Source organism: Athene cunicularia, assembly GCF_003259725.1.
Source record: "Athene cunicularia isolate RWA chromosome 5 unlocalized genomic scaffold, athCun1 chr5_part2, whole genome shotgun sequence".
Lineage (NCBI taxonomy): Eukaryota > Metazoa > Chordata > Aves > Strigiformes > Strigidae > Athene > Athene cunicularia.
In genome coordinates, this window is record NW_020799102.1 from 5,391,154 (window position 1) to 5,413,523 (window position 22,370).

Below are 22,370 nucleotides of genomic sequence, written 5' to 3' on the forward strand. Positions count from 1 at the left end.
CTTCTCTAATGCTTAGGCTGTGTTTTCTGATGTTCAATTAAATCCCAAACAGGCTCCATTCAGGTCTAAGGTGAGAGCTGTGCACAGTGCTAGCTCACCTGTCCCTTCATGCTGGTAGAGGAGGTCAGGAGCAAAAGGATTACAATACAGTTACTGTCAAATTATTGCATTTTTAGGGGTTGAGAACTTTTTCTGCCACACAGGGAGTCTACACCATTACTAGTGCTGTGTCCCTCTGTTCCTGATCATACCAAAGCCAGTATAAGTCTCCAGGGATTAGTGCTCTGCTTGTTCCATATATTGCTCCAGCAGCTGTTGGTTCAGGAGAGCTGCACAGGCTGCTTTGTCAGCCATTCAAATCCAAGCTTTGCTGGTAATGGGGAAAGGATAACTTAAAGCAGATATTAACACAGGTCTGGCTCAGCTTAAGTGTAGCCTGTGAATTTCAGCAGATGAAAAGATGTACCACAAAAAAAAGGCTGGGCTATTCTCTCTCAACAAGAGTACCCCAGTCAAGGATGGGAAGGGACATGTTCCCACTGGAGCCATTCCTACAAGTCGTTTCTTGCCTGCTCACAGAACAGCTCTCCAGACTGTGATCTTCAGCTTCCTAATGTGACAAAGCACTGACTGAGGCCCCGTGCTTTCCCGGATGGGTGACTTTCCTCACCCCTGCTCTGAGATGCTTTTTTACAGCTGTAACTATTTTCCCTTTATATTGTAACTACATCCTTACAACTTCTACCATGAGGTTATTAGCTGGAAAGCTTACCTTATCCTTTCCAAAACTTATGTCCAACAGCTGCTTTATCCAGAAAGTCACGTGTGTAAGCGGGGGAGGTGACAACAAGAAAGCTTAAGATCTGGTTTTCCATTATCCATCCTGTTTTCCTTTCTTAAGAGAAGAGCCTACCCAAGCATCCCTGCTATCTGCAGGCAGCGTATTATGTGGCTTTGGAGCCTTTGTATTGCAGCACAGTTTCTGCCTGTGAGCCATGATACCCTGAACCTGTTTCCAAGCTCTCCCTTTACCTTACAGCAAGAGCTGGAGCACGATCCAGACAGAACACAGCAACCGCAGTTTGAAGAGCAGTCAGACATCACTGGTGAGCGAATGTTCATCCTCCACAACTGACCCCAGTAACTAATGGCAGATGTGCTCCTGCAGTAGTTTAAAGCTCAGGGAACTGTTAAATTCCCTAACACAATCTCCCAGATGTTTTTCAGGACACTGTATTTCCCCTCAGCTACTTCTGGACACACCATCTCCCCAAAAGATACCCCAAGTCCTTGTTTGTAACGCTGAGCAAGCAAATTCACCACTCTCCTCGGTAACAGCCATCAGGGCTCTGCCGTGGAAGAGACAAGCCCCAGAGGTACGAGATGCAGCCAGGGTGGTTGATCAGGCTGAAGCAGCAGCTTGGCTGGGGAGCACAGTGCCTGCTCGAGGGCACAGACCAGAGCCCAGAGGCCTCTGTGCCCCGCAGGCAGCCCCACTGGCTCACCGAGGAGCTCAGTGTGTTTGCAGCCCTGGTTCTGCCAGGCCACACAGTGCCCCTTCACCTCTTCTGCCCTCCTGGCGGCTTTAGGATCACAGCAGGTGGCAGAGTGCCACAACAATGATGTGAAAGACACCTTCAGGAATGCAGCCAAGGCTGGGACTCTTCGCTGGCATTTTCCCAGCCCGTGTGCCCTCAGCTGCTGTGTTTCCCACACAATTAACACCCCCATCCCCTCCAAAACCTGACAGCCCTCTGGTCTTCCTTCCCCCACAAAAGTCCACACACCCTTCATCCCGGTAAAGCCAAACTACTTCAGAAGTTCAGGTGCCAGCATATCCCCAAGGAAAAAATGTCTTGGACTTACACAGACCCTGTCCTCCCTGCCTGCTAAGATCCCCTTTATCGAGGTTGCTTTGTTATCACTTCACCCACAGCCCTCACAAACCATAAGTTAAATCTGAAGCTTTGAAAGCCACTCCCTCACCAAACACCAGATAAACCTGGACAGCTTTGTTCTCTAGAGCGTCAGAACCTACACATCCCCACTCCATCCCCTTACAACCAGAGTTTGTTCATGGATGCAATGTGACAAATGTATTACAATTACTGCGCCCAGCAGAAGCATCCTGGAGCACTGCTGACATGCCCCACTGCTACGCACCACCCTCCTCGAGTGCACCCCTACCTTCTGTGCTCACCCACATGCCTGCCCATCACCTCTGTGGCACAACGCTGGCCTCACCACACTGACACCATGCCTTGTGGCCTGGAGATCCCAGATCCTTCTGTATAACCTCCCTGTGACTCAGCTGCCAACACAGTCTATGTGCACCCCCAGCTGTGCATTTCATCCCCTAAACCATATGGGAAAGTGGTGTCCTGCTCTTGGCAACACTCATATCCTCCCCTGCAACTACCAGTCTGCATCACCTCAACAAGACCCCAACTGCAAGCTGCAGAGAAAAGATGGAAGGATTTGAGCCTACCTAAGCTTAAGTCTCTGTTAAAAAGACAAGGCCTAAACGCTTTGGGAATTGGCCAGAGATGACCAGACTTTCACTGCACCCGGAGTGTTGGCCTCGGGTGGGACTTCCAGCCTGTCACATGAATCACAGCAGCATGTTCACTTCCTTCCTGGCCTAACCTGCAGCCTCCCCACCTACAGCTGACAGGCTGATCCAGATAAAAGAGCACTGATAATAACTTTATTTGACATACAGCATGTCCCATGATCAGAACTGACAACTCAGATGCAACAGCCCCATGGTAGCCACTTCCTTGTAAGCACTCCCCTGTTTCTACCTTTGCCCTACTTCTGCAGATAGTATGTTAAGGAAATAAGCACTGGGTTGTAAAGCCACGTGCTTCCTAACTGATGTAAAGCCACGTGCTTCCTAACTGACAACCCCTGAGCCTGGGCATGGCTCCTCTGCCCGCTACCTGCACAGGCACCACGCTCCCCTCCCTTTCTGGGCACAAGCCGATCATCAGGTGAAACAGCATCAGCGAGGGACGAGGAGGGACATTGCCATCAGGCTGGTTGGTTTTGCTGGGCGTGCACTCGACAGGGGCAAAGATTGCACGGCCAGAACCAGAGAGCAGATATCCCAGCTGGCAAGCACCAAGCAGGAATTCTGTTCTGCAAGAAAAGGCCACACAAAGCATGTTGCAGTGAAAAATGCTTTACAGCAGCACAGAACAGGCACCTAGGTGCCCTCAAGCTCTGTATGGAGATGTTATGTCACCAAAAGCAGAATGCTTCCTTTTGCCCTGCAATGCTGCTGAGCTGAGGAAATTACACTCTCAAAGGCTTCCTGCCTTCCTAATCCTTCAGGTGACCAAACTGCTCGATAAAACCTGGCTTGTGCACACCCTGCCATGATTCCAAACAAGAATTTCAGAGTGTGGTGGTTGTGCCGCTGAGGTGAACATAGTACTAAACACACCAAGTATTCTAAGTGGAATACAAGAAGCCAGCTGACTGGTTGAAAATGGTGGAATCCTGATGACAGAGATCTCATTAGTAATTTAAGGAGTCACAGCAAATGCCAACTACCAAACATTAGCAGCTGATAAAGACCACCCATAAGGAGTGAGCTCACTCAGAGTCTCAAGGCTTGTCTGTCTCACTAGCACCTCTCCTAAGAATCTCCCGGGTTGACATGCTGAGCATGGCACTGTTCTGCATGGGACAGATGTGGACAGCAAGGGAGCAATTACAGGGAAAGAAAGCAGTCCCTCAAAAAAGGGACAGGAAAGAAAGCTCAGTTGGACTCCAAATGCACTTCAGGTAGGGGTGCTGCCATAATTTAGAATTTACATGGATCAAAAGAACACTGGAAGCTATTGAAAACTCAGGAAAGATAAGATAATCTCTCCAGCCCTCAGGCTAATTCCACCAAAATGCCACATTTCTTATGTCAAATTCTGTCACCAACTCCCCAACTGGCTCGTGCTGGTTTGCAGCAGACAGGGGAGTGCTGCTTTAGGGACCTCTGTCTCGGACTGGGATCCTGGGTGCTGCAGAAATTAAACAGTCTTTCTTCATGACTTGCCACTCCCTTGGGCACAGCTCCTCAATTTATCGTAACAAAAGCAAACATATACAACAGTCCAAAGACGAACACAGGAGTTACTACTAGATTTTGTGATAACCACTCTCAGGTGATAACCACTACTTTAGACTGAGTAAACACCAACACACCAGCATGATAAACCAGAATAAGAACCAGCTGTCAGAGCTGTGACCCAATCCTTGAATGAGGCCCTATTCAGCTAAAGTGATGGGGATCTCCATCCAGGGAATTAAGATCCATTTTTCCCCAGGAGCAGTATTTTTCCGGGGGTGGTGGGATCCCTCCTCTTCATCATGCTCCCGCCCCACCAAGTACTTCATGTCATTCGGAGTTACTAGTTACAATTTCTAGACTTTACATTAGAGAAGACAGACAATCGCCCTTCAGTTCTAGAAAGGTGGATGATCCCAGGTCACAGCCAGACCCAACTGGAAAGCAGTCAGACTGCCAGCTCTTCCCTTGGTGCTGATCTCTGTCTCATGAGGAGAGGCTCCATCCACAGCAAGTTCAAACCTCGCTCCCCAGACACACCAAGCCACACGGCTGACAGGCTGACTCGCTGCCAAGCACCCTTCATACCAAAGCATATGAGGGGCAAAAAAATCACACCCCCCCCTAAAAGCCAGTATCCATTCCCTTACCAGCTTCAGATTCACTGGTGCTGGCGATTCCCAACCCTGCTTGGATAATACCGTGACAGTCACCCAGGCAATGACATCTAGCTCCTACTCTGCTGTACCAGCAGGCAAAGGGACATGCTGCTCTGTCACCTCTCTGCTCCCCCAGCCTTCCTGCAGAAGCAATTGCCTTTTGTGGGACCAGGATTTGAACACAGCCTCAGGGCGACCAGCCCTGGGGGAACCCTGAAGCTGGATGAGTGGCAGCGTGAGCGTGGTTGGCAGAGCCTGGCCTTGACCCCTAAGCCCCACCACCACCATTAAGTGCAGGCACCCTGGTTTCCAAGGCCACTTTCCCACACAGCCTTGCAGGTCCCCTCCCTGAGAGCTCCCTGCCCAAGCTAGATGAGAGCTGGGACAAAGGATTGCCAACCCCCAGACTCGTATCTCGGGCTCTTCATCTCGATGTACAAAGCCTGGGAGGGGGTACAGGAGAGACAGCTACTTTCTCTGCTGCCTGGACGGAAGCAGAGGTGACCTAAAGGCACAGTCCAGTCTCCGGGGGGGGTCAGTAACTGTTTGACTACATTTTGAGACCAGCCAGAAAAAAACCTTCCCACTGTGCAGAGCTGCTTCCCAGGAAGTTCCCCACATCACGCCATCCGAGTGCAAAACCAGGCCCGTCGGCCCTGCAGCTGTTTGCTGTACCCAAGCAAAGAATGACACAGGCTTAGGCAGCGCTGTCCTACATTCAGAAATAGCCTGTTCCTAGGAGGCAGGCACGCAAGCGGGAAGAGCGAGCGACGCTGGCGTGACACGCAGCCCCCCGCCTGCCTCTCGGCGGGCACTGTGGGGTGCAGCCCCCGCGGGCAGCCAGACACCACAGCACCTAATGGTGCCTTTTGCAGCCTCTTACTGGTTCGGATCCGGCTCTGGCAAGGGCAGCTTTGGGGGCTGGGTGCTCTCCTCAAGACACAGAATGCAGCTGGCATCAGGCTGTCAGAACCAGGTCTCTGCCCGCAGGCGTGAGGGCTCGAACTTGTCCTTTGCTCAAAGAAATCTTTGTCCGCAGAAGCGCTCCATGTGGCAGTCTCAATAGCAGTAAACCTGACTGTGACCAGGAAATCTTCCATTAGAAGAAGCATCAGATAGAGAAGCTGCATGTTGCAACTCAGTGGCTGATTTCCTGTCAACTTGCTTCAATCCACGGTTAAACTGCAGCTCATGGGATGGCAGGAGCATCGTGTTTCACGTCTCTAAGTAGGGCTGACTACCCAAAGCTTTTTCCACCACAGGAAAACTCACAGAAATCAGGGGGGAAAGCTCACAAAAATGAGCAGAAGCAGCAATCAGGTTTGTTTCTGTCCTAGTCAGACTCCTATCTAATCCTATGGGACACAGAATGGCCATACACAGAAAACTCTACATTCAAAGGTTGACATTTTGTGCTCTGCCCTTGCAAGAATGCCTCTCTGCTCCAGCCCTAGCTCACAGTTGTCTCTCCCCTTTATGCAAAACCGTTCCACTGCCTGCACAGCCACAATTGCTGGGCGCCAGCAAGAAACGCTGCCCCACCAGTGCACAGCCTGGAGAGACAGCCCGCAGTGAGGCAGCTTTGCTGCCTCTGCACTCATGCTACTGCTGAAGTCCAAGTTACATAATTTCATCATTATTCTCCCCAAAACATACCCTGCTTCTAAGTGATAAACATTGGGCTATCTGAAATCACAGAATCTATTAAGTTGGAAGGGACCCATAAGGATCATCAAGTCCAACTCCCTGCTCCTTGCAGGGCTACCTAAAACTAAACCATATGACTAAGAGTGTTGTCCAGACAGTCCTTGAACTCTGTCAGGGTTGGTGCCATGACCACTCCCCTGGGGAGCCTGTGCCAGTGACTGGCCACCCTCCCAGCGAAGAGCCTTTCCCTAATGTCCAGCCTGAGCTTCCCCTGACACAGCTTCATTCCATTTCCTCCTGTCGGAAACTGATGCTATAATTAGGCACCCCTAAACCACACATTGCTGTGTTACACAACACAGCCTGGAGCTCCTGGGTAGTGGGTGAAGCTATATCGGCATTTTATTCACATCACGAACAAACTCTTAAAGTAAAATCTCCCAAGCATTCTTGGTTACCGAGCTTTGGTTTAGATGACAAGGCAGTCTCAGCATGCAGAGAGATTTCCTTGGTCTGCAACTACACCAGACATGAACTCTGATCACTAGTGGGTGTCAGTCCACAGCACTAGACTGGAGTTAGCCAGAAGTAAAACCTCCAGCATGTGGATGTCAGGTCCTTAGCATCAACTGTTTGCTCAGTATCTGACCCCATTTATTGCACACAGTTTGTTAATGCAGACACAACTGGCCACAGCCCTGTGCAAATCTCAATGCCAAGCACTACTGCCAGAATAAGACATGTCTTTAATTCATTTAAAGGATGATCTCAAAACAAAATCCAGGCTCCAAACTCCAATGCTGCACTGCTCGGCCCCATTTCTGGTTTCTCTTCCCAGCAGCAAAAGGGCAAGCTCCTGCCTGAATTTGTTCCTACCACAGGAACGTGGGACTAGCTGCAGAAACTCACACTGGTAAACTGGACACATTATTTTGTATTACTCATTTTCAGCTCGCTAACACAATGACAGCTCTGTCCTTTTTAAAGGACTAGGTGTAAAAAAATGCCATGCTGCAGCAGCACATGCTTTGTAGGAGGTCTACAGATACCGGTGGCAGCGAGAGCCATATGGCATGTCCAGACAGCAGTGCTGTCGGCTACAGCCCCAAGCTCTGCAGCTCCCCCACCTAACTGGTACAGTCTATAACCAAGTATTCGTGCATCTAACTCTCACTGGATGCAGCAGGATTTAAATACTTACCGGTTCTTTAAAAATCAAGCCCTGGGGCCATCCCTCCTACTGACTTTGCTTGGCTAGCCTAACCTACCTACCTAACCGGGTAGCCCAGGGCCCAAACCTTACCAGCTGCACACCCAGCCTGTACAGCTGCTTTGGAATCCTGCACCTGCCAAACAACAGCTTGAGGAAAAAACCCAAACAGGGTCAACATTTTAGTTGTGTCATTTCCCAAGATTACCATCAACTGTTAAGAACATTTATGTAATCAAAAGGGCAGTACTAGTGGTCAAAGACAGCAGTTAAACTGTCCCTAGTCAGCATCAAACTTTCTAAAGAAAAGAGAAGATTACCTAATTCAGCCTAAAATTGAGAGCCTTCTCCCAAGAGTTTTCTGCATTATCTGCAAGATGTGATCTAAATAATTCAAAACTTCACTGGATCTAGGTCACTGACGGAGGTTTGTTTTTCAGCAAGATGTCCCAGAGGGATTGGCTAACTTTATTTAAATTGTTGCTGACTTCCAACGTCGTACTTCAGGATACCCAATAGCAGATGGAGTGGATGAGAAGTAGGAAGAATACTGACAAAGGCTAACTTCAGTTTATCGAAGCTGGGTTCCTTCTCACTCGTGGAATATAAAACCACGGCTGCAGAGGAGTCACGTCTGTGACCGCTGATGGTCCACAGGTTAATTGTAAGAGATGGGCAAGAAGTCTCAGGTAAGGCAAGCTTACCCTCCATATGCACTGCAAGGACCCACACATGCATCCCTAAGGGTCTTCAAAACCACAGCAGTTAAAAACCCATCCAAGGAGAAGAGAGACCAATTTCAGCCCTTCCAGAGGATGAATCCATGGAATGATTTCTCTTGGTTGACTATGGAAGGAGCCCTAGTGGAAGTGCCACTGCTACATGGACGGTGGCCTCTCTGAGCATCTCCCAGAATAGCCCTCAGGCTCAGTAGGTGTATAAAGTTCATAGAAGAATCGCCAAAGTAGATCTTTTTTTAACCGTGAAATATTTTTTGCATGTTTGCAGCCACTATATCTAGTAGTCCAGAGTCCAGTGGTTGACTTTACTTTTGGGTATGTTGTTTTTATCTCCCCTTTATTTATTTGCACCAGGAAATGGTGTCAGCACAAAGTTCAAACTGATGTCCTTATTAAAGGCTTTGCGCAATCATTTTTACAGCAGGCCTTTACTTTAAGGACATCTTTAGTCCAGGTACAAGGCTGAGATTACAGACATTTTCAGGTAATTTGGGCAGGTCATCAATACTTTCTGGAAAACAAGTTTTCATTTTCACATCTCTTTATGAAAGGAGATAGCAGTGATTATTTCAGAGAAACTAGAAGGTGCTATATTCTCAAAAAGATACAAATATGAAAAGCAATTTGTTTCCACTTGGCACATAAATAATTTCTCAAAGCTGCTTTATGACAAGCAAGCCGCTTGCATCCTAAGTACTAGAAATGCAACTATTTAATGTATCAGTCAATATTAAGCATCTAATAACTTTATGACACACCTACATTCAAGATTCCGTATGAAATAAACAGTTTATTGCTCTGCTCAAGGTTTCCAGACAGATTAAGTCAATCCAGGGACAATAAACTTAAAAGAAACACTGTGCAACAGCTTAAAAAGGCTGTATTTAGAGGAAATACTGGTTGTCCAGGCATGAAGTATCCAACTTCCAAGAACCTGATCTCTGTCGGATACCTCAAACTGCACATAAGCCTGAGACCCTAATATCTGTTACACTTTTAAATCGTAACATTTTATTCCTCACTCCCCAAATTCTACCTCATATGTTCAGCAGACAGCATGGGAAATGATAAAAGGTTTTAGATTAGAATTATTTTATTTCTATTAATCAAGGAGCTCCAGCCCTATGGATCTTGTGCAGAACACAGTGGGCCAAATTCATCCCATGCTGTCATATCAATGTGTTGCCTTTTGTTGTTTTTTTTTTTTAGCACCCTGATTTAATGGGTGTTTTGTACCAGTACTTTGTGCAGATCCAGACCTTCCACGCATTAGACACCTAATGTATCAAATGGTTAAAAACGTAAATGTTTGGGAGCAGAAGTCAGTATGACTGGCCCTGTCAAAATCATTATCAACAATTAAAATGGAGGTAGATATTCTCAAGATCCTTCATCTCTAAACCTTCTGTTTCTTTCTCATCTAAAACCAGATCATAGGAGCAGATTTCTGAACTTTAAATTTAGTGTGGTGTGGTTGCTTTTTTTTTTTTTAACAACCTACACTGCTTGCATGCCTCTCCCACTGGTCCAGTAATTACCTTGTGATTTGATTGCTGTGCACACCATGAGACATCTATTTGTGTTACACGACTCCCTAGGACATGCAGCCATACCCACCAGCTACAGCAAAAAACACAATGGAGCCACTGTTTCAGCCTTGCCTCCTGACCCACCTTCACAGCTAAGGTTTTTGCCTCTCAGCTTTCTTTCAGAGCTACTAGATGTGAGCAACCACTGCAGCTTTCCTTAAAGCTCCACTTCCTGGAGTCCCGAGGCTCTGTTAACACACAAAACCAGTTCCTGGCTTATTAAAAAATTAAAAAAAAAAAAAAAAAAAGAAGCTTGAAAACAGGAATTAAGGTTTTGGAAGGCAAAAAGACAATTAGAAGTACACCAGATGGTAAATTCCAAATTTTTAAGTCAGTCACATAACTCTGGGAGACTAAGTCTAGTCTGGGGGAGGTTGGGAGAAGATGAGATTTATGTATATATTTGTGCAGTTGACAGCTTTTTACCTGGCAGTATCAGAGAGGTGTAGGAAAAGACTCCTGTTAACCTGCAAACAATTTATGAGACAGATCTCATGCTGTTGCTCAGCCTCCAAGTCAGTCATAGACTCCTCCATGTTTGGGTGAGCCCCTCCATGCTGCCATATCGCACAGCACCCTCCTCCTCCAAAAGACAGGATGCCCTGCACAAAACTGGCAGCTCCCCATGAGCTGGCTAACCCCGCAGCGAGAGGGCTGCTAGCCATCTGCTCTGGCAGCACTCCCACGCCCAGGCTGGCAAGGCAGACTCCTACCTAGCGCAGGTTAGAAGCGAAGTGCTCAGCTCATCACGCCGCTCAGCTCTCCCCCCTCGCTCCCACACACCCACACCATTGCCACTCTCTCTTGTGGGGCAGGGGGATGCTGTGACCATCCCCTCCCGCCGACTGCAGTTAAACCAAACAGCAGCTCTGCGAGCAGCTCAGCCTTCCTGCTCTTCGCTGCTGCAAAGTGGGAGTGCACAGAGGAGGCCCAAGCACGGCAAAGCCCCTGTGACAGACCACACTGGCCACCATCTTATAGTGATGAGCAACCAGGCCACGGCAGCACACACCCTGCCGGGGCATCGGCAAGTTCCGGACATGCACCACAACACACGCTTGCCAGCAAGCGCAGCACAGCGGGAACAAGGCACCCGGGATCCCCACGTGGCTTGTCGGCACCTGCGAGGCCTGGCCCTGCTGCAGCCCGGGACTTGCTACACCTTGCTTTTTCCACGGCTCTCCCCTGCCAAGGAATGGTTTCTAGTGGTTTCTTTCCTGCCTGTCTGCATTCTTGTGGGAACAGGAGTCTGTGGCCAGTCAGTTATCTCTGCTCTGTGCTGGGGAACATGTAAAATCACGTCACAGCTCCAGGATTTACTAGCTCAGCTCTGCATTTACCAACACGCTTTCGGAAGAATGCCTTAGCATTCACCTGGCTTTGAGCTACAAAAACATTTCTGATCCATGCTGTTAAAAAAGAGGGGTGCTAAAAATCTCTTCTAATACACATCTCAAAACAATGTACCATGATCCGAGCAAAGAAGCTGGCACACAAGACTGAATTAGGCAATGCTTGTGTGGCTTGGTACTTCCTGGCAAGACTGAAACACAAGCACAGGCTGACATTCAATTGATCCTGAGCCAGGATAAGAATGTTAGAGAAGCAGGGTTACATATAAACTCCCTGAAGCTTCATGATTTGGTCTAGGAAGGTTTGGTTTTGAGCTTTTGGATAAATTCAACCCCAAAACACAGAACGCAGGTGCAGCCCTGCAGACCTACATCCTTCTGAATTATTTGCCACTCTCCCAAAATCACCTAAATCACTGCACTTAATTCTCCCATCAAGGCTTACCCTTATTCTCCTAAGCCTGCTCAGACCCAGACCTCTAAACAAGCAATTTTTCACATTTCAGGAATAGTTTCAGCTGCAGGCTTTGGGTTTAGACACTGGTCACAAAAAAGCTTTGGACCTGAGTCTCCCAGCCTGGTATTGCCCATTATAACTGGAGATAAGCGCATTTCCAAGGCATGCACCCATATGAAGAACCTCCCAAATCTCAGTACACTTGCAGCTAAATTCCAGGATTACCAGTTTTAAAGGAAATTTAAATTCACCAGCACACAGGACAGCGGTGCTGCCTGTGTGTGTGCTGCCTCCCTGCTTCTCACAGCTGCATTTCATTTTGGTGGGCACATCTGTGGTATTTGTCTGTGGCTTGCAGCCACATACCCAAGAGGATGAGTGCAGCAGGAATTAGAGGCTGTGTGACTGCGCAAAAGCATGCGGCACATACGGCTCTGGATGTGTGTGTATGTGTGCACATGCGCCGCCCCCCCAGAATTAACCACTGTGCTTCAGCAAATGTCAGGCAGAGCGTGTTCCCCCATGGACATCAGTTACTCCCTCCCAGGGGCTCTTCGCTGAAACAGGCTGCTGAGTGGGTGTTTGGGGAGGGAGCTGTTGGCCGCAGAGACCACCAGAGCCTCCAGGCTGAGCACAGACAGGCAAGCTGCCTTCGCTGTCCCCTGGCACACGGCCTGGGATGTGAGATCACGTATGTCAGCAAGGGTGGCAGGTCACAGAGACATCCCACAGCCCGAAGGCATCCTGCTGTGATCTCAGGAACCCTGCCAAAGTGCAGCTTTCATTTCTGGAGCATCCTCAACCCACTCTTGCTTTCAGCATGCCCTTCTCCTCCTTCCCTTCCTCCATTTCTAGCAGCACCACATCCTGCTTGCTCCCTGAGAGAAATAGGGCAAACATAACCTGATTAACCAAGGGGATTTGGGCAGGAAGGGGCGGGGGGTAGATTAATATGCAGAGGAACACAGAGCCTTTCCCTCTCACATTAGCTCTTGCCTATTCAATAATTAAAGCGTTCTGCGGTGACTCTGAATTTGGCATTTGCTATAAAAGCTTCTCGTAAACTCTGTCTCGGCATGCAGATATCAAAAGAAAGAGAACATTCGGTCTGACAAGCTGAAATTTCTTTCAGACTCCAGGGCTAGTCAAAAGCTTAAATCACTTGGATGTGAGCCTGTGTCTCCATTTTAAAACATAAGGGTCCCTCTTGCTCTTTTTCACCTATTGACAGTTTGAATCCAGCCTTTATTTGACTAGGCTGACTTTGAAGCTTGGTTTAAAAGTTAATGCAGGCTTTCTCCATTTCATGTATGGAAAAATCTCCAAGGCTGGCAGCAGTTTGTATAGGCTTATATGAATAAGGAACATGTTACACAGGTTCTGGCTGCCCTCCAAGTCCATTTTAGTATTCTCTTTTCTTTCCATCTCTTCTTGCTTGCTTACCACAAGACATATAGATGTTTCAGGTCAGAAACGCAAAGCTATCTACATGCAGAAAAGATGCCTTCCCTGACCTTCCAAGGAGCTATTTTTGGCTGCTCTTATACGCCTAAGAACTCTTACAGAGGTCATGCACAGAACTAACTGGCCCTCAGTAACCTTCACCTAAGAGATATGAAATGTTACAGGGATTATTTATTTTTTTATTACTATTATTTCAATTCTCTCCATAAACTAACACCCTAATGACTCCAAATCTCCAGATGATGTCGTTGAAAGGGAGCATATTTTAAATGGGGATGCAAGACTTAAATTATTACCCAAGGAATGCATGTTCAACATTATGAGTAAACTAATACAAAGATAAAAAATAATAATGACAGAACATTAATCCAGAACTTTCCAAAATGTATTACCTTCAAAAGCCTTCACTTCTCAAGGCCAAACCTGGAGACAGAAATACTACTTAGCTCCAGAAGTTTCAAAGTGAAGCATATTTCTTTTCTTTATGGTGTCACTCTGGGGGCACAAACAGTTGGTGAGATTAAAAATGAAGGAACGCTGGGTTAGAAGCCAAACACACACACACAGAATGATACTCCATAAAAGCAAGCAGCAGACCTAGCTCCTTCTGCCTGAACACGTAAATGCACCCCATGTTGCATCCTGGCAATCAGAGACCTGGGCTCCAGTCTGTCCTGTGTCTCACAAATCCTAATACTGACATGCTTCCACCAAACTGGCACTACCCTGTCCACAAACACTCCAGCCCAGAGGCCAGGAGTGAAGTGATGGGGGAGCCCTGCGGCCCCAGCAACCAGTCCAAAACTTGTCATGTGGCAAGGAGTTAATGCAAACCAAGGGACTGCACGTCCCTGTTGCCACTCCAAAAATTGTTTGCCCTCACACAGTCAGCAAAAGATAAAGCATGCTGGTATCTTTTCCCTTCTGACATCACAGCATTAAATATCAAAGATCTTCCACAAACACACAGTGAATCCTACACAGACTATAGAATGTATAAAGCAGAAATTATGTACGACTAGAAAAAAGGATATTGAGAATATATTGGGGGTGAAGTGTTGGGGAGACCCAGCCTCCAAAAATCCAGCTCTTGTGCACGTGTGCATACACACACACAGAGAATCCATGACATTATCTCCCAGCATCTCACATTTTCAGCATATTGGCATCTTTTAAAAGAGTACTAGCACTGAGATACTGCCTTTTAAGGCCAGAACTGCACACAGTCTAGCAATACAACTGAATGTGGATAAAGTTAAGAGAAAAACGACACAAGGTTGGAGACAGCCAATGCGAAATGGCATACTTTGCATTTACCACCCAGGACACAGGCCTGCTCTTCCTCTTATTATAAGTCAGAGAATCAATAGGTTCTGTAAGTATGAGTATTTCCCCCATAGGAGCTAAAAGTCAGTGCTTGTTCCCTTTGGTAACATCCACCTCCTTAAATAAGACTCACCACAGTTTGCAAAACAACAAGGACGTGCCCTGCAAATGTTTGCTAAACATTTGTGCAATTTTATCCAAATACAGGAACAAAGGGTTCACAAGACAAACTCCACACTTATCACTGTGAAAATGATTCATTCACAGACCCCAGGCAAGCAGCAACCTTTAATTTTCTATTTAAAATTTAAGTGTAAATAAGAAAACTGAATTAATTGATGGAGGTAAGGGTCAGTATTTGTGTAATGTTCTTGAAAAACTCAGTATGCTAAGACAAGCACCATATTTGGCAATCATTCTGCCTTACTCTGCTTCCACTTTCACTTCCCTGTTTTGTTCTGTCTCTCCAGCTGATGAGCTCCTTGCTGAGGAGAGCTGCTGTGTGTCTGTACAATGCCTGCGCTGGGAAGCTGTGCTCCAACAGAGATGTTCAGCTTGGTACCTTCTTACAGTATATTAATGATTTCACCATGGCTGCACAATGAAGCTGAGACAAGAGACTATTGCATGTTAGCAATGCAGGCTGCACCTCTCTCTATCCACTTTTATTTTCCTTTGGTATCACTGCCACACTTTAGACCTTTGGTACTGAGTCATGGTGCAGTGTATTGCATTTCATGGATGAAATATGGGCACTTAGAAAAGGACAGAAGAAAGTAAAGACCACAAAACCAATTATTTATTGAAAGGGATTAGAAATCACCTCTGTCCTCCTGCCAAGCCACACTTTGAACCTCCATGTGACTGCAGGGCTCACATCTAGCTTTGCTGTGAGTAGAATGAGGTCCCCAGCACCAACCCACAAGTCTGGGGAAAGAGCAGGCCACTGAATGCCACAGTGGCCACCTAACATACAGCTACAGCACACATAGATGATGATACAAATACCTAACAGCACAAGCTAAGAGAACTTGATCATTAAGGAAACGATGTGTGTCTTTCCTGTGGCTACCCTCTGCTTGTAAAATAAAATCAAACAGAACAAAATGTAAATGCCCAGGAAGCAGAACTTCTGAAGAGAGAAGGGAACAGCTTTCCCCTGGAGGATAACTCCACATCCATATGTTCTGCTGGCAGCACATATGCTATAAATGGTATTTAAGCACTCTGCATAGTAACATCTCAGGACAGTACCTGCCTTTCATACTTGTGTATTCCCCCACAGAGCTGCCAACAACCACCACCACAGAAACAAAGATCTAAAAGCGTACACTGTGCAGAAACAATCAAGTTATTTTTCCCACCTGAGAAGAGCAGATGAGTTCGACTCCAAAACACAAGCTGAAGTCACCCTTCCAGACCGCTACCATAGGGCTGAGCCAGCCCAACTGCAGCTCTTTTAGAGCCTCAGGTGTGGGGACTGAAATGAAAGCAGCTGGTTGCCTGCTGCCATTACATTGCTAAGCTTGTTGAACTGCAAGTTGAACTTCATCATCCTTCTCCAAGGAATGAATAATCACTTATTACAGTCATCTGTAGGTGCACACATTTTCCATATTCACTGAGCATAGACTGTGAGGCTGTTGTTGCATCCAGGTGACACTGTAAAACCAGAATATGATTACCTCTTGATCTCTGGCCTTCCCACTCCACTCTGGGCACAGAACTGAGTTATACTCATCAGGGCCCAGAAAAAGCTACAGAAGCTAACGCATATGTTTCAAGCTCCAGAAGATGTCAGGAGCTCTAAAAGTTATGCTTTATAGGACTGATATCTTCACTGAAAGCTCTGAAGAGAGGTATTGCATGCTGAAGCATGTTCTTCCTAATGACACAGATCAAACTATTTTCAATGTCTAGGACCTCCTCGACCCTGTAACTTTATTGCTGCTAAAGTCAGAGCTTCCTCTTGCAGAGTCGCAGCTGTGATGCTCCTGTCTCGTAAACGGATGAAAGAGATAAAGGGATTAATTCACTTCTTGTGCACTGTTTCTGTAGGGCAGGCAGGGCAGGAAGTTCCTCCCCCACGTCTGTGTGTCTGTAGTGTTGAGTTTTACTCCCAGCTTTCTACAGTGGTTGTATGGCTTAGTAACTTCTCAACCACAAGGTGCTGAGTTAGTTTCCACCAATGTAACTTGGAATTTTGATTCACAGAAATGAAAGTTTGTCCACAGTGATTTTTGGATGGGAAAAAATACATAATACCTGCCCTTATTTTGAATACACAGAGGGTCAGCAAGGCATGTAAGGTCTGAAATGCTAGAAAAGCGTCTGCCTCCATAGGGAAGGCATTATTGTGTCAGTAAATGTACTGTGTCCCAGATGGCCTGAAGTGATCCTGTAGAAATCAAAACTGAGAGTTGCAGAATTAATATGAATATTAAAATAAGGGCAAGGGGGTCTCTGCTCCAGATGGAGCACAGGGACTTGCCTCTGACCTTTTGCTACTGGACCTGCCTGCCCTCTTGAATTGGCAAGCAGCAGTGACAGCAGTCTGCAGCCCTCCTCTCATGTCTCTCCAGCTCATTACTGTAATTTATAGAAAGTTTCCACTTACTGCAACCTGCCAGGCACCCAAGAACAAGTTAGATAACAGTAATAGTTTTGCTGCTGCCAGTTTAGAAGGTAGTAGTAAGGATGCATTAATGATTACACTCCTCTTGACAGCCAACAGCAGGCAGGTACCGAAGCATCTGAGATCTCTGTGACTTTGTTAGGCGAAGACTGAAGCAGCCCCTGTCCACGAGAGTGCCTTTCCATCTCTCTCTGACCATGTGGTTTATCTGAGCATCCCATTTCCTGCAGTTCCTAAGTAAATGAGTAAGTATTCAGAGTTGCATCAAGGGACTGGGTTTGGCTTGGCATATCCTGCAGAGTGACTCATGCTTCCATGAGTAAATTAATTTCCTTAGAGCAGCAAGACAAAATCACACGTTCTGCTTAGTCCAGCTACCTAGCGTGATGATTTAGGAAGCTATTGAAGGAAATAGAGTTTTCTTTTGCTTGTATTGAGAAAATCTTTGCAAGAAATAGTTTTATCTAGCTTTATACTGAATGAATAATCCATTGATGTTGTACTTGCAAACATAACCAACCTTTTAATGGGAAAAGAAAACCGGTGTAACTTGGAAGTTCTGCGTATTGAAACATGTCAGCTAGAAAACACTTTGCAATCAAAACCATATATCTGACAAAAGGGCATTGTGGAAGTCCAGAATCTTCACAATTGACAATTTTTTGCACAGGTCTCCATCTCTATTACCCTGGAGCACATTTTAAAATAGATTGTAGAAACACGTGTGTATAAATACCAGGAAATGAGAATTGCATCAGCTAGCTCCTCCCTCTCCCCCACAATGACAGTGCAAAGAAAAAGAGGGTGTAAAGCAGCAAAAGCACTGGAGCTTTGCAATACTGGCATCCTTACCGTAACATGCACACATGGAAGCAGCCCAGGAGAGGGACCCGGAGGTATACGGACCATGGCTAATCAGTTATGTGCAGAGATAACCGTTAGTGCAAGCTGAGGTGAAACTCATCCTTCAGCTTTTAGTTTTCTTAGATCAGTTCAAATGATTTAATGTGGCTATACTGTCCAAATTTGAAGAACACAAAATATGAACTTTTATGGAGTATGAACCAACTTCTTGTATCTTACCCTGATAAGTATTTCGGAATTGCAAGAATTCTGGCTCTAAAGGTCTTTTTCTAATGTTCTAATTAGCAGAGTATGCCAAACTTTTGGTGCCAGGCTACTCCAGTTTGAGGTCCAGGCCTCTCTGATTTAGGTAAAGAACCTCCATCATTTTCATTTTGCTTTATGAAGCTGAAGTGTTTCATAATTAACTAATCCCTGCAGTACCCCTATCAGGTTGGTAGATAAAAACCCTTCCCACTTTACAAAGGAAAAATTAAGCCGTTAAAGCTGGAAGAAGTTTTTCAGGTCTCAATAAATCCAAGGGTTAAGACAAGACTGGAACATGACATAGCTATGTCTGTTGCCAGGTCTCTCCCTCACACACTAACATCATATGAAAGCAAAGCCCTTGAGCTTTACAGAGCAAAAGCAGGACTGATCATGCTGGGAATAACACTTCTGATTTTAGGGGCAAATTAGACATCAAATCTCAGGTAGAGTGGAGAGATTCCACTGACCTTTCCAGGGCCAGTCAGCATCAGCGGTGGCTTTGGGTTACTGCTAACCTCCTAGCTGAGCTGTAGCTCATACTGCAAATATGTGCAGGTCATGGTTTGGTATCATTATTCATGCCAGCAGCAACATCAGATTTGACTTAGTCTGTCAAGAGCCAGGACCTCAGCAAACTGCAACTGTAGAAATTAAATATCACCATGTAAAACCTCTTGCATAGTAGCAAAATGGAGAGAAATTTACTAACACTTTGTATTTTATGGAAAGTAGCCAGATGCACACATTGAACTCACCTTGTATAACTGTCTCTGGGCTTTATTTTTGTGATAAAGGTTTAACCGGTATATCATAGTTTAAAGATAAACACACTATGTAGTAAGAATGTGGCATTGTTTGTTATCAATCAAAGGCTGACCAAATGCCTCCTGAAGCCAGTGGAAATGCTCCGCTTGCAACTCCTAGAATAAAAATATAAATATTTCCACATTCAGCAATTCCTATTGCTTTGTTTTTCATGTTTAATTTGTGAAAGCTAATATGGAAAAAAGGGCAAGCAGGCTGAGGAAGGGTCAAGCTTCCCTGGAGAGACCCTGTCACATTTCAAACATTCCCATCACTCTATCAACCCCACCTCCCGCTACTGCAATGAAAGGCAGCAGTGGAAAAAGAACAGGAAGAATAAAACTCCTGGTGTATACAAGTGAGGAAAGTCAGGCCCATCCCTACAATCAAAGCCAATCACTTAAAGGAAATCCAGAGCTGGCCTCCATCTTCCAAATGCAAGAAAAATGCCCTAATTTGCTCACCCCATTCTGTTTGTGTTCTTCTGAGCCTTCCCTGATTGAAGCTCTCCGAGGCAGAAAATCAACGCCAGTCATGCCAGATGACTGCTTTCCTCCTGAGCATCTACTGCTGCTGCTAAGATCACAAAGGACACATAAAAGGAAAAATTTGGCAGTCGCAGCCTTCTTCTCAGTTTTGTAACCCAGGTGAATTAACACTGGCTTATTAAAGTCTGACACTATTTTTTATCAAAACAAGGCTTCTGATCTGCTTATCATCGTCAAGGACATGCTGGGGCCAGGATGGTTTAGAAACATTCTAGTTAGCTTGTTTTAGCCTACTCTACTAAAGATAGGACCTCTGCTAACTAAATAGGCACCAGACAGCTAAGGACAACCTGATGCCTTCTGTTATAAATAACAGAATTTGGTCTTGGTTCTGTTCTCAGTAATGAGTGACAAAACCACAAGGGAGCACAGACTTTATTGGAACTTATACCCTGAAAATCATGTCCAATTTTATTTTTTCTGCGCCACAGGATAAGAACAATCTGAAAATATCAACATTATTCTCTTAGCAATCTTGGTCTCACTGTGACAGTAGAAAAATACCACTTGCTCTACATTAGTTACATATTTTTAAAATGCTCATTAATCTATACAGCCAGTCTTGTCTTCAAAGCCTCTTATCTTACATTTAAATTCTTCAGAATTAAAAATTTTTACAGAGAGAAAATATTTCTTCTTTGTCTTCATTCCTGTTAAATGTTCATTTTCTGTCCTGCCAGATGTCTGGAACCCAAACTCTGGATGAGATGTTTAGTCCCATTCACATAAAGCCATTGTAAATACAGATTCCTGGGATGCAGAACTAAACTTCCTAATCCATCCTTGAGACTTCTGGTAGAACAAGATGCTCAGTGAACGCAGCATAATGCAGAACGACAGAACTACATTATACGGTTTCCTTTTATTATGCATTCATGCAGCATTAGGCCTACTCAGCATCTACCCGCACTTCCCCTTCCTTAGCTCCCCCGTCTCCTCTGACACGACACATCTCACAAGCATCACTCATTCCTCAAGCAGCAGTAAGGAGCAAAGCACATGTAGTTTTGCAACAGATAGGTCATTGTATTTAATCTCCTCTGACAGAAGTACCAGTCTTTATAATAAGAACCAAAATTTTGTATTTTTCAGCCTTGCTTCATGCAAATTTCCTTAATCTATGTTTGAAGGATTTTTTAGATGTTTCCTATCTGTGTTTTTTGTTTCTTTTGTTTTTCCAATGAACTGTCAAAGAAATGCTGAGGCTTTGGACTATCATTCCTGTTAGATTGCCACAGCAGAAGGGAACTGTCACTGGGATGGTCTCTAACAAGGTGTTAAGAGTGCCTGGAAAAGAAGCAGAAAATTCCTTCGGTTGTAAAGCATTAATTAGTAAGGCCTTCTGCCATAGCAACATAAGCACCTCAAAAAGGAAGTCAAGTACATCCTAGAAGCCGTGAATAGATATTACCAAAAATCAGCTAGAGTTAGAATCTCAAAGGAAACTAAGATAAACATCACAAAGGTAGAGAGGAGAGGGAGAGAAGAGGTCACTGTAAAACAAGAATGGGAAAATAAAGGTAACTCAGCTACTCACACGAGATTAAGTGAATGCTTCCCTGTTTTTCATTAAGAATGAACATGCTAATCCACGGGGTGAAGACAGGATGCCTAAGAGGAGGGGCAGAAGGGAGAAATGGCTACAAGAGAATAAATGAACACTGCCAGCTGGCATGCAAAACTCAGAGAGACTAGTGTGCTCCAACCGGCGGAGCCAGACATTTTCAATCCCAGAATCCCAAGGCACAGTAAAACACAAATCCAGGTGCAAATATTTTAAGTAAATTAACTGACTTGGAGGCATTAACAAAGGACCAGAGAACATAAAGTATTTAAGTGAGCCATGGTGGAAGCAGTTTGGGCCTGTGCTTTTGAGGTTTGTGCAGTTCTTCAGGAAAACTTGTGAATAAAATTTTACTACAAACATGAAATTTAGTGAATAAAGAGATAAAAGGTAGCATGGGTTTACTAAAAGCCAGTTTTGTGCAACAACATAATATAAAATTGAAACTTTGAGAATCCAGGAAGTGTTTTTTGTTGGTATCCTAGCAAGAAATAAATGATGAGGAGGATGATTTGACTTTACTAACAAACCACAGGGTGATAGGGAGCTGACGGTGTGGTGTGACTGTGAAAAAGATGAGTCCAGTCATGGTATTTCCAGCAATGACAGGGAAACATTAGTGTTGGTGGTTGAAGCATCGCTGAGAAGACTAAAACACTCCACGTGGCAGCCTCTCTCAAAAGAAAAGCATTCAAACTTCGAGTCTGTCCCACAGGACAGACCTCCCCAAGGCCAGAGGGGAGCTTGCATCATGCAAGGCTGGGAAGGTTGAGCTTATGTAATTTAACATAACAAAGCGAGGGGGAATTGCGTATGGAAATACAGGGAACGGGGAAGGAAAAAAAAGCCTGGGAAGGTAGTCTGTAACAAAACCGCTGAAGATCTATAGATGGAGATGGAAATTAGAAGCAGGTTTCCAGCCACCAGCCGAGCGGCTCCATCCCGACCGGCGGCCATAGGCTCGAAGGGATTGTGCTGGTCAGGAGGAGCCGCAGCTTCACTCACGGTGCCGACCCGTTCCGGTCCACCTCCCCTCATCCCCTTCGCCCTTCCCTACTCCCGTGCCGGCCCGGTACAACTTTCCCCTCCTCTCCACCCCGACGTGTCGGCGGGCACGTCTCCACAGCCGCGGCCCGCCCGCCTCACGTCAGCCGCCCGGCCCCTACTTAAGGCGGCGGCCGCCTCCCCGCCCC